Consider the following 14480-nt stretch of genomic DNA (forward strand, 5'->3'; position numbering starts at 1 on the left):
TTTAACCTTAGGTTTTTTCACGAAACCCTCTAGGTTAACGATTTAAAGACTTCATTGGGATTGTGAAGCCAGACCCAACTATTTTCTCTGTAGTTGCGTGTTCTGTCTTGCCGTTTTCTATCATGATTGAGTACTATCTTCTTTAAGATTTGCTCGAGATTTATTCTTTGATAGGCAAGATTGAAAAGTAGTCACAAACAACTTCGTCTCATCGTTTGTGGTTCCATAATATCTTGTTTCGTTAATCTATTAAGATTATTGTGAGGTGATTGATGATACTAGGCTTTTCTTCGGGAATATAAGTCTGGTTTATCAATTGGTTCATGTTCACCTTGATTTATCAAAAGACGGAACAAAACTCATAGGTATATCTGCGGGAGACAGATTTATCTATACAATAGACTTTTCTGTGTGATACATATTTGTTTATCAAGTCTTCGACTTTGGGCCTTAGCAACTCTTAGTTGTGGGTGAGATCAGCTAAGGGAATCAATTGCGCAGAGTCCTGTTGGGATTCAGAGACGTAAGGAGCACAACTGTACCTTGATCAGTGTGAGATTGATTAGGGCTCAACTACATTCTAGTCCGAAGTTAACTTGGAGTAGGCTAGTGTATGTAGCGGATTAATACATTATGGTGTTCAAATCTGAACTAGGTCCCGGGGTTTTTATGCATTTGCGGTTTCCTCTTTAACAAAACTTCTGGAGTCTGTGTTATTTCTTTTACGCATCATATTTTTTTTATATAATAGAAATATCACAGGTTGTGCGTTGAATCGATCAATTAGTAAATCCAACCTTTGGGTGTTGATTGAAATTGATTGATCCTTGAACATTGGTCTTTGGTACCTTTCAAGTTATTTCTCTTATATTCAATCGGGCTCGCAAATTCCTATTTGTTTGATTGCAGATTGAATTGAGAAATTGAGATACAACTCTTGGATATACTTTTCTTGAGATTGAGTCTAACTGTCTAGTTGATTCTCTCGAAAGTATATTGGAGTTTTTCCATACAGATTGCTAAGCGAAATATTGGGTGTGGTTATTAGACCCACGCTTTTCACTATCCCCTCTAATCTTCAGAAGTTATTTTGAGGTGATTGATATTTCTAGGCTGCTCTTCGGGAGTATAAGACCGTATTATCAATTGGTTCTTGTTCATCTTGATTTATCAAAAGACAGAACAAAAACTTCATAGGTACTTCTGTGGGAGACAAATTTATCTATCAGAATAGACTTATTTATGATAGACAGATTTGTTTATAAGCCTTCGACTTTGGGTCGTAGAAACTCTTAATTGTGGTGAGATCAGCGAAGGGAATCAAGTGCGCAGAATCCGGCGTGGTTCTAGAGGTGTAAGGAACGCGGCTGTACCTTAACCGGTGTGAGACCTGGTTAGGGACAACTACATTCCAATCCGAAGTTAACTTGTAGTATGCTAGTGTCTGTAGCGACTTAATACATTGTGGTGTTCAAATCTAGACTAGGTCCCGAGGTTTTTCTGCATTTGTGTTTTCCTCGTTAACAAAACTTCTGGTGTCTATGTTATTTCTTTTACGTATTATATTTGTCTATATAATTGAAATATCACAGATTGTGCGTAGTTCAATCAATTGGTAAATCCGACCTTGATTGTTGGATAAGAATTGATTGGCACTTAGGCATTGGTCTTTGGTACCGTCCAAGTTGTTTCTCATATCAATCGGGCTCAAATATTTCTATCTGTTCGATTGCAGATTGTATTGAGAAAATGAGATATAACTCTTTGAAATATTTCTTGATTGAGTTTGCTTTTAAATTGGTGCTCTCGGGATTATATTAGAGTTAGTCCATACAGATTTCCGAACGAATTATTGGGTGTGGTTGTTATACCCCCGCTTTTTCAACTTGTATGTCTCAACATTCCTAGACTTTCTAGTCTAACCTAAACGAAGTTGACTCTAGTGTTCAATCAAGCGACTCTAGATGAGTTTTGATACTAAAATATGACAACCAGACTTGACATACCAACGCTTGGTGAGTTCAACCGAGCTATGCTCTAACAGTTATTCTTTGAAACAAATATTTACCATATGTCTCTAGTAAAACATATCAAAAGGGCGCCTCAATGGACAAACGAACTAGGAGATGTGGACCCGACACTGAAGTAAGTGCAATCTGAAAAACTCCTGAAATTTTATACGGGATTTCTGAAGTCAAAAATATACACGAATTTGATTGACCAAACGAACTCGAAATTGAGTCATTCTTTTTGCATTAGAAATCTTATCATCTTATATTTTGGAGTTGGGGACTCAAATCGGAGTCTGTATGAAGAGTTTACAACCATTCTCCCTAAGTGTTTTAAATATGAAGTTTTCTGACAAAATACTTAAACGAAATAATACTTGACAAATACGACTATTTCTATTCATTCAATGGTAATGCATCGATGATTAAGGAGTGATAAAGGTCAAGACTTATCGAAGATGCCTCGACGGGGACGAAGGATGAGCATCTACATCAACAAACTCAAGATCGTTAACTATTAGCTTCTGCATCATCAATTTGAAGATTCATATCGTTTTGAAAGACGAACAAAGCTATCACCTAAGCAAAAGGAAGATGTTCAGCAGCATTCATGCTACAATTATAATTCATGGATCAATAATTAAGTTCAATCATTAAGTATATTAAACCAGTTTTCTGCAATACTAGTTATACTTCGAACAAAAAGAGGAATTCAGCTCAAACAAGGAATTCTAGTGAAGATAGAATTCGTGGAACATGGTGGACCAGTTTCTAAACCGAGTACGCATCCAAAATACTTCTCTTTTCAGTTTTTTTCCAGAAAGGAAGCTCTTAAATCAAAAGGAAAAGGAATTGGAGCCAAAATAGGAAATTAAAGAAATTTGCCACAAATAAGGAAACTTAGAATTTCCCACCTTCCAAAACCCCTCTAAGTCGTGTCCAAGCCCTTCATATGTGTGATAATTATCTTCTAGTACAGTGAGACGTCACTCACTCTCTCTCGGTATCTCTTGGAAGCACCAAAGTTGAAGAAAATTAGGGTTTTGACGTAAATAAACGTAATTTCAATAGGAAGGGATTTCTCTTAAAATAAAGAGAGTCTAGCCTCTCCCTAATAAATTATATGGACATCATGGATGTCTCTTCACTATTTTTATCTCCTCACTCAGCAGCAGAGACAAGCTCATAAGGGATTTGACACAAAATACCCTTATATCACAATTTTAAGTATTTCGATAGAAGGATGCCCTAATGAAACCAGGAACCGACCAAACCCTAGCATAATATACTCATCCTTATGGACTCATACACGTGAAGATTAAGTTATTTAGGTCTCCAAAGAAGAACGGGATTGAAACAAAATCCAGAAAGGCAGAATTTTAGAGAAAATAAAGGAAATGAATGGGATTTAGCTCAGACAGGAAAGTTCGAGCTCATAATTTCCAAAAGCGAGAACGAATATATATGCAAACCTACCAAGCCTTTCCAGAGTGTTCGAAGAAGTCAGACACAAACAAAAGAGAAATTAGGTTTTAGGTGCAATACAAACCTGAACTCAAAATTTGCATGGGATAAGGAATTTGCAATTCGAAAAATAAGTATCTATGTTATCTCATGGCTTTTCACCAAACTCACGGCCAGCTAGGAAGCCGCTCAAAACTCTCTCTTCCCCATATACTCGCCTGTACAAACTCGGAAGCTCAAGGATGCACAAAGAGAGGAAATTAGGGTTCTAACCAAGTAAATCCTAATTAACAATTTCATTCGGTCAATTTTGTCTCATCAAGACTCCATTATCACGCCATAACGCTCCAACATAAACGCCCGGAAGGATTCCAAGTCCAGAGTCAATTTCAAGTTCAGAGTCAGAACAAGCGAAGAAATCGATTCGAGGACTCTTCAAATTTAAAAGAACGGATTGTAATTTTGCATATGAATGATTCGTCACCATCTATACGCTCATCATATAACAATCAAGGTTCTACTCTGAGTAAGGGACTTAATGTAGATGGTGAAATTTGGATAAGGGGCAAAAATATCATTGCAAGACCATAGGCGAAATGGTACTTCTTACTAGGGGTTGAGCCATTCTTCTGAGCTAACAAATCGTCTTCAAAAGTTTAGCAGGACTAAAATGAGAGAGGATCTGAGGTAAAAATAAAGCTCTGAAGACAAGTTTAATCTTCATTGTCAAAAGACAAGATCGACCATATTAGGACAAAACTCAATTCTCACAGTAGAGACTAACCCATTGATCCTAAAGGCACCCAAAACCACGATTTCTAGTATAATTCCCGCGAGACACTGTCGGTCGTGATAACGTGATTCCCAGCGCAATCCTCGATGAGATATTGCTGGTCACATAGGTTCCATGGAGAGTAAAACTTCTCCGGAGGACTTATGAACCAGAGCAACCATAATTTCAGCATGTCTTCGCAAGACGCATCTGGTGGTGATGCCATTTCTAGTATACATCCTCGATAAGATACTGCTGGTCATATAAGCTCTGTAGATGCGTAAAAATTTCCCCGACTGACTTATGAGCCAGATCGGAGACATGAATATTTCCTGTAAGCACGAATCACCCTATTTGAGATCAAGGATTGATTCCTAGCACATCATCGCGAGATACAACGATCATGCATGTCTACTCTAGGCTCTGACTCGATTTATTGAGGCTTCCGAATAATTCCTAGGACATCCTCGTGAGATACGTTAGTTATTTTTCCTCTGGGACAGACTCATATAATATTATTTTGAGATATACTGGTCAGGTCGGCCCCATTATACAGATACAATTGAATCCTAGCATATCTTTGCAAGATACCCTAGTCAAAGACAAGTGAGCCAAAATCTCGCAAAGAAATTATTAGACATGCAAGCCTTCTTTTCTTTCCCGAACATTTCTCAGCTGACTTCGGAGAGACTCAATCGCGCGATCCAAATCTCAGACGACCTCAGTCGCGTCGTCCAAATCTCAGACGACCTTAGTCGCGTCTGCTAAATCTCAGACGACCTCAGTCGCGTCAGCCAAAGCTCAGATGGCCTCATCTGAGATGAGCCAACTCGTATGAAGATTCTTATACAGGCATAAGACTCAGGCATAAGACTCACTTAGGGATATGGTTGGCTAGTAAATTGGTCCAACAACGATCAAACTCTCTCACGGATAACCTGAACTATACATGTCTATCCAAAAACATGGATAAGCTCCCTTGAGCTTCGCATGCTCAACAAAAGGACCCACAAAAAATAATACGGTTTTTATGTGACATACATGACCAGCCACAAAGAAGTGGATCCCAATCTCATCTCTTCTCATACTCTACACACGAATTTTGAGGCATTCTATTCCTTTTCTACATGACTTATCCTAATCATTCTCACAAATCAGAGAATATCTCTCTATCTTAGCCAACTCGGCTATAGAGAATATTTTTTTCTCTCAACACTTCTTCGCAAAGGATGACTCGGCTTCATACAAATGGGTGGATATAAATTAGGGTTTTGGTCTGGCGATCTATGGCACGGGTGTGAAATACCCGACCTATTTGTCACCACGTAAGAGAGTAAAGGCGATGGAATAAAGAGATAAACTCAACCTAGTTTATCTATATCTATTCCTGAAGAGACAGAAAAAATTTCTTCGCACGACAAGCAATCCATATATTCACCCATGTGAGATTAGAGAATTCAGCTATAAATAGGTAATTTATTTCTCCAATCTAATACACAACTTTCTTATAACCTCTCAGAGCAATAACTTGTTTTCTGATCTCTCTCTTCATCTGCTTCTCTCCCTAAGACCGACCGACCGTAAGCCTCCTTTTATGTGACTGAAGCAGCCTTTGAACGACCACTGTGCATGGTTTAGGCAAAGACTGTGCGTGCTCAACCTCCCGTTACTCACTCTCAGAAAATTTCGAATCCTACTTTTAGCCTCTCACCGATTTTAGGTAATTGCACTTATATATTGTAGAAGATAACGACCCTGTATCTGTGTTTTCTGAATATTTTGACCTAGTTTAATGTCGTTTGTGTATTATTGAAAAAGATGATGACCCTGAATTTGTGAGAGTGACGATATTTTTTTTTAAATACCGACGACTCTAGTTGATCAAAAACTCTGTCCCAAAATTTGGAAGGACCATCAACTTATTTATGTTGGGTCGTCATTGCATATTTGAAGGTCATCAACTTATTATTGTAGAGTCGTCATTGAATAATTGAGGGTCGTTACTCTTTATAAATTATCCAATGACGACCCTTCTTCTGAGAACATAAATGTGAGGTCTAATTTATTCCCTTTTGTATATGTCCTATTGTATTAAGATGAAATAGATCAAGCAAGGAAAGAAACCTTTGCCCATTTCTCCTTCCAAACCTCCTTAATTTTTTTTGCAACTGGCCCTTATCATGGAAAACGTCCGACTAAGGTACCTTTTTATATCCGTGAACCCACATACAAAGGTAATGACCAGCCAGGTTCCTCGTCTTCTTCCTCTCCAGTTGTATCTGTATCTCCATGCGACAAGTAAGAAAGTACGAAAAAGAAGAACTTCCAACACAAAGTGAAAAAGGAGAAGATAGTGATTGTGATGATGAAAGTAGTGGTGTTGGTGGTGATGATGATGATGATTGTAATGATGGTCGTGGTGAGAACATGATCATTAAAGGTTGTAACAATTCAGTAGCTAAAGTCTGTTCTCCTTTGTTTCTCTGACAAACATCACAAGCAGAGACCAAAGGCAATACTTCTTGTTTCATTTTTGGCCAGAAAAAAGTATGTTTTGGCTCTTATATATAGGTAGCTTATATACGAGAGTTTCCTCCAATAGCTGAAGCATGAATGAAATCCAGTAGTATAGAATTTCCAAAATTATTGTTGCTACCAATATACAGTCAAGATTTGTATCTCAACACTTCATTCTGATAAGTATAATGTGGGAGAGATGTAAGAGATATAAATAGTTGAGAAATTAGCCATTGAGCTCTTTGGTCTTGCGTATAGCTGGAGATGACCTCTTACATCCAAATTGGTCTAGAAATAATGATGGTGCACAACTCAGCATCAACTTTGTTCTCCGCTCCATTTTGTACTAAATGTCATAGTCATAACATAATAATTTCATTAAACATTTATGTTGTAGACCAGTAGTGTTTTTTTGCTCCAAGACATACTTTATGCTTTCCTGATCAGTCTTGATGGTAAAATGATGGACTTGTAAGTAATGTCCTAGTCCGAGACATCTATATATAGGCTAGAAATCAAGACTTATAGTTTTGATCACTAACATTGACAAACATGCTTGAGATAGCAACGCATGCGAGTTCGACCGAGCAGTGCTCTAACAATCTCCTCCTTTGTCAATTTTAGTGACAAAACTATCAATACATATGGATTACAAAATAAATAAAAATTTGTATCTTCTCATCCAAATGCTTGATCTCCTTGGCATCTTCAACATGACTCGAAAACTTCATCATTTGCAAGTACTCCATGATTCTAAACGTGTTCTTCAACTCAGCATCATAGTTGTTGAAGAACCGTAGCGACAACAATGAAAAAACAAATGCTCTCAATCATTGTTACACAGTATCATAGTATTATTACACGACATCAAAGTTCAATTGTATCACAACTTTGACAACAATATTATGGTGATATGTAACACTCCCACTTAGTCAATACTTCATTTCAACATGAAAACCACTCCCCCTTACATAATGATCTGTAAATCATATGTATTTGCAGTATGAAACTACACATTAATTCTCCCCATTTTTGTCAATATAAATTAGCAAAGGTACGAAAACTAGTGGGATCCTCATGAAATTTTCATAGAGATACTTCATGACCAAAAGAGAATAACATACCAACTTATTTTGATGCAATCATAAAGCCGAAGCTAAATGCATTCATCAAGGAGTTTATAAAGATACAAGATAACTGAAAAAGTGGGGGTCTAACAACCACACCAAATACTTCGCTTAGCAATCTGTATGGACAAACTCCAATATACTTTCTAGAGAATTAACTAGACAGTCAAACTCAATATAGAGAAATCAAAGAGTTTATATCTCAATCTCTCGATTTGATCTTTGCTCAAGCAAATAGAAAGATGCGAGTCTTTATCAAAGAGAGATAACTTGGATGGTACCAAAGACCAATATCCAAGTGTCAATCAATTTAAATCAACAACCAAAAGGTCGGATATTCTAATTGATTGAACAACGCACAACCTGTGGTATTTCAATTATATAAACAAATATAATGCGGAATAGAAATAACACAAACACCATATTTTTGTTAACGAGGAAACCGCAAATGCATAAAAACCCCGGGACCTAGTCCAAATTGAACACACACTGTATTAAGCCGCTACAGACACTATCCTACTCCAAGCTAACTTCGAACTGGACTATAGTTGAACCCCAATCAGTCTCCCACTGATCCAAGGTACAATTGTACTCCCTAAGCCTCTGATTCCAGCAGGATACTGCGCACTTGATTCCCTTAGATGATCTCACCCACAACTAAGAGTTGCTACGACCCCAAATCGCAGGCTTTGACAATAAACAAATCTGTCTCACACAGACAAGTCCATCAAAGGATCAATCTGTCTCCCACAGAAAAACCCTAAAGTTTTTGTTCTGTCTTTTGATAATAATTAAGGTGAACAGGAACCAATTGATAATCCGGTCTTATATTCCCGAAGAACAGCCTAGATTAATCAATCACCTCACAACAATCTTAATTGTATGGTAGCGAAACAAGATGTAGTGGAATCACAAACAATGAGACGAAGATGTTTGTGATTACTTTTTATATCTTGCCTATCGTAGATATCAAATCTCAAGCCAATCAATCTGATTGTAATCGTACGATAGAAGATGCAAGATCAGATCACACAACTACGATAAAAGTAGTATCGGTCTGGCTTCACAATCCCAATAAAGTATTTAAGTCGTTAACCTTGTTTTAGAAGAAGAAAACCAAAGGTTAAAGGAGAACCGACTCTAGTACGCAAACTAGTATCACACTTAAGGTGTGGGGATTAGTTTTGCACAATACTAGGTGTCTCCTTTATATAGTCTTTTAAATCAGGGTTTTGCCTTGGTAACAAAGCAATCAATATTCACCGTTAGATGAAAACCTGATTTAGATTCAAGCTAATATTTCTCAACCGTTAGATCGAAAACTTAGCTTGTTATACACAAATGAACTGCACGCTTCTAGGTTTGTTAACCGTACCCAAACGTGTACATTGTTGGTTCAACAATAGTTAACCAAAAGGTTAGCCATGTGAGCATTTCATATCAACCATGTTCTTCTTCACCATTACTAGTTCAAATGACTCAAATGAACTAGTTAGATTGTTGTTCAATTGCAAGGAAATATTATGTAACTACACAAGACACAATTGAAGCAAAGATGATTTGATTCATTTGAATCGGTTCATGAACTTTTATAGCCACGGTTTGCAAACTGCATTCCTTAGTCTTTTTAAAGTTTAAGTTCAGAAATCATCTTCAAATATATAACCTTCTTAAGTTCGCACACTAGGTTCGCGGACTTAAGAAACCGGCAGAGTTTACAAACTCCAGCAGAAAATCTCGGCAAGAGACCTTCCGCCTGTTCGCGGACTGGGTTCGCGGACTAGTACTCACGCAGCTAGTTTGTCAACTCCAGCAGAATTTCTTGGGATGAGAAGTTCGGCAGTCCGCGTACTTGGCAACAAGTCATTCTTCTGGTTTCTCTTGATCAACAAAGTTCGCAAACTTTGGTTCAAGGAATAGGACTTATACATAAATGTGTTTCCACAACAATGCTTATGTCCATCATTGGTTATGTAATCTAAACTCTCATTTCAATCATTGAAACATTCTTAGAGGACGTTATATAGTTGTTAAACCATTTCTCGTCAAAGCAATTTTCAAGATGATTGAAACATATCATGATTTTCGTCACTAGGTAAAGATAAACTTGGTCGAAGTGAAAAGATTACCAACACATATTTCGAGATATAAATAGGCGAGGTATAGTCGGCTCGAAATACCAAACGTGTATAATCCAAGTCTATATATATAGCATACGACTTTTTGTCTCAAGAAGTAGGATATAGAGTAGATAGACTTTTGAGTGACAGATAAGTTCAAGTCTTCACATACCTTTTTGTCGAGAAGTTCCACCGGTTCCTTGAGTAGTTCTTCTACTTGTATGATGAATCGCCATGAAGTCCTTGATCTCCACTACACTTTCTATCCTAGTCCGAGACTTAGCTATAATAGACTAGAAATCAAGACTTATAGTTTTGATCACTAACATTGACAAACATGCTTGGGATAGCAACGCATGCGAGTTCGACCGAGCAATGCTCTAACAATAACCCCTATAATATTCCACAGCCGCGCTGATAGGATCCGGAGATACCTATTTATATAAACCGCAATTGCACGGTGTATAACTAGTAGAACAATGGCAAGTACAGGTCGTTCCCACGAGGAGCGGTGGAAATACGTAATCAATATCTCCAATGGACTAACAAATAAAGATGTTTTTGGATTTTTGAAAGAATAAAGACAATGAGAAGAATAAACTCAAGTAACAAAACGAATCAAATGGGAGAGTTGGTAACCAGAGTTTAATTTATCCACCACTATTTCTATTCAAATACTGAAATGAAACATAATTCATGAATTATTTATTGTTCGTTCTATTGACATCACCTATTATATATATTAGAGTCGCAAATATCACTGGGATGCCCTAAGCATGGCACATCAAAATACTAAACCAAAGCATGCACCATCAAATTGCATTAGCGAGAAATTTATACGAAACTAAATACAGGTTCTCAAATAATACATGGCTATTCTAAGCATACCCCATCAAAGGATTTAACCCAAGCATGAAATATCAAATAAGTAGACAAATATGTTTTCGATCCTAACAATTATGCACAAAGGTTATACGAAACCGGTGAAGCAACAACTCATATTATCATTAAATCAATATATAAAATCATGGAATTATTTATTCAATTCAAAATGGTCTATTGCTATATAATCCAATCAATCAAAAATGGCCTAATACCCATGTAGTTTCAACCAAAAAAACCCTAGTTACAAAATAATTAGCAATCCATCGCTTTCTCAAAAACCATAAATAAATATATTAGATATTCACTAGCTAATCGAAATGGAATTGGAAAAACAGAAGAACGTAAACCCTTCTCCGTCTCTCCTTCACGGCTCTGTAGCCGCCTCCCTTCTATTCGTCTCCCAAAACCGGCCTCAGAACCCCCCCCCCCCCCCCCCCCCCTTTTTCTTCTTCACAATACAGAAAATATATACCAAATAAAGGTGTGTCGTCATTCTCTTAATTAGCCTTAATTGAAACTTGCATGGTGGTCATCAATGTGATCTCGCCATATATATATTCTTCTTCATTTGCTTGCATGCATATTTGGTAGACTTAAAAAGAATCCCACTGGTGGGAAAGCAAAATCTTTTTAATTCATTTTTCTCCCTCCAACAATATATTCACGTGGACCCATTTATTTGTTCCAATATTCCACTACCTAACAGGCTTTCCTTTCCAACTTCCCAAAACTATGCATATATGCAACGACACATGGCATAGTAACCCCTATAATGTTTTCTGCTTGCATGAAAATCACACGACTGTTCTTCTGAGCCCCACAAAACCATGATTCAGGGGAAAGAATGTGTACGTGCTTGACCTCCTTGTTTTCAATTAGACCGCCCCCCTTGTGTATCATCCCTTCTCTATCTGGCTTTGGTGTCTCGAGTAACTTTGCTGGGTTTTTTTTTGTGGCAAGCACTGTTTTAGCTTCACATTTCGCCATTTATTCTTGGATGATTGGATTTACTTCTACTTTCTACAAAAGCATTAAAATAGTATTATTAGCAACAATATCGAGTCCTAGATAATATATACAAAATATAGCACATACGTGCTTATCACGCGCTCAGCACAAAGATTTGGCAATTAAGCACAAGTTCAATTAAGAACTCTCCCCCATAAAATGTCATTCTCGAAAGAACAACAAAGGCGACCTTGTTTTTACAAGAAAATAAGGATTTCTTTGGATATAACCAAATCACATGAAAACATGAATTTGAATCCAAAAATCTTAATTGAATCAACCACAAAAATGATCAATTCAATTGGTCATGCTCGACATAAGAGAACTTACGGAGCAACACAGTTTATGCACAAAAATGTGGATCGGAGATCGACCAATACTGCGGAATATACAAGGATTCATTCTATTTTTCATCACTATTTGCACAATAACATATAATAGACATAATCCTTGTAAAGAAAAGTTCATCCTTTCTTCCATCAAAATTTGCATAATGACATAAAAGGCTTTAACTTTTGTTTGTCAAAAGTTCATTCTATCTTTTATCAATACTTTCATACCGACATAATAGAGATCACTTTTGAACAAGTATGGGACAGTCACAGGTTCACGGACATAAACAACATATCCCGTAACAATTTGCAATATATAAAATCATAATGATTAAGATTGCAAACATCATCTTCCAAAAAACTTAGAATTTAAATAAATAAATCTAAAAAACATGAAGATAAAAACGTTGGAGATAGCTATGTGTACTCACAATAATGGCTATTCCAAACCCTAGTTATTCTTCTAAAAACACAAGAAATAAATTCTCATAAGAAGATTTACTAGACATATATAAATCAAAAACAACTTAAAACCAAAGCACCAAAGACTAATCATCATCTTCATCATTGGAGACCATAAGAGTGGCTTGAATCCTATCCATGTCATCTTTGATTTCCGGAAACTTGGTAGCAATCGCAAGTAATTGTTCTTGAACGCACTTTACCTTGGCACTAATCTTATCAACACCTTTGAGAATTTTATGAAGAAGATTCATGGAGGTGGAATCACATGTGCCATCAAGTGTGTTGCTTCTTTGTCTCTTGCAAGCGTTATCCTTCATACGTTTGAATGTACAATGACAGACTAGCTTGGGAGTTCCAATAGAGTTCCCAATCGGATCTACAAAGAGAGCGCGACAAATTCGCTCAATCAAGCAAGGATATCCCAGCTTCTTGTTGGAAGACGTCACCAACATCATTTGATATATGATGAACCCGCAAATGTCGAGACTTTGAGTTCCCAAAACAAGAAAATAGACCAATTCCGAAAACTCACGGCTCCAACGAGAATTCTCAATCGTGGAGGGACATAGATTAGATATTCCAAGTTTACCAAAGGGCATCAAGGCAAGACTAAGATTATTAGTAGGAAGCTTCCCTTCATTCCAAGAAACAATCTTACCACAAAGCCCAATGGAGATGGTTTCATAAGAGGGACGTTAATGACTAGGTCTTGGAAGGCGAAAACTAACCATGGTTGAATTCCATGTCATCATGATTAACATTCCATGTCATCATAATTAACATCATAGATGTTAGCATAGAAGATTCTTGTAAGAGTGTCAAGACCTTCACCAAGACCATCAAAAATATTTCCAAGCTTGAATTTTTCAAAGCAAATTAAATCCTCCTTATGTCCACTAGAAAAATATAATTTCTTTTATAGAATAAATCCATTAGACGAAATCCTTTCAAAAACCCTAGCACAAGAATCATTAACAAATCTAATCCTAAGAGAATCTTGATCTATAGGAAAATCCTTGCTAGAAGATGAAGAACCCAAATTTTTTGAAGTTCCTTTTGAAACCTTAAAATTCATCATGAAACCTAGAAATTGGAAAGAAAAACAAGAAGAATCACTTACTTGGAATGAGTCTTGAACACCCTTTTTCTTATTTTTCTCCAAAGATGTTTTAATGGAGAAATTTCATGAACCCTAGAAAGTTCATGTACGCGGGTAAGATGGGAGTAAGAAGAAGGTACACGTACTCCTTCTTTATATACCCGCTAATGGGCTTGGACCCGTTTCTGAACCGCGACCCACAAAGGAATGTAGGATTTTCTTTGATGTTCATACATCAAGATTGTGAAACTCGTGAAAACACACATTTGTGTGAAAAGCCGGTGCAGTAGAAAGCTTATTCGAATATCCTAGAAGAACAAAATAATATATTAACCCAACTATACATGAATCAAACCATTTCTTGCCCCATCTCAAGATATATACAAATGGGGTAGTGCCAAGCAAGTTACCAAGTGGCAAGGTGTGCAGAGAGATCCTCATGCATCAATTTTGGTTGATATTTGTATATAGAAAACTATATCATAATACAACTTATGTCTCAATATAGGAGATAGAATAGAAATAGACTTTCCAAGTGATAGATGAGTTTAAGTATCCACATACCTTTTGTCGATGAAGTTCCACAAGCTCCCCTTAGTAGTTCTTCGTCTTCAAATGATGAACGTCGTGAAGTCTAAGCTCAACTACACAATCTATGTCCTAGTCCGAGACATCTATAAAT

Source organism: Papaver somniferum, chromosome 7, assembly GCF_003573695.1.
Source record: "Papaver somniferum cultivar HN1 chromosome 7, ASM357369v1, whole genome shotgun sequence".
In the NCBI taxonomy this organism is placed as follows: Eukaryota; Viridiplantae; Streptophyta; class Magnoliopsida; order Ranunculales; family Papaveraceae; genus Papaver; species Papaver somniferum.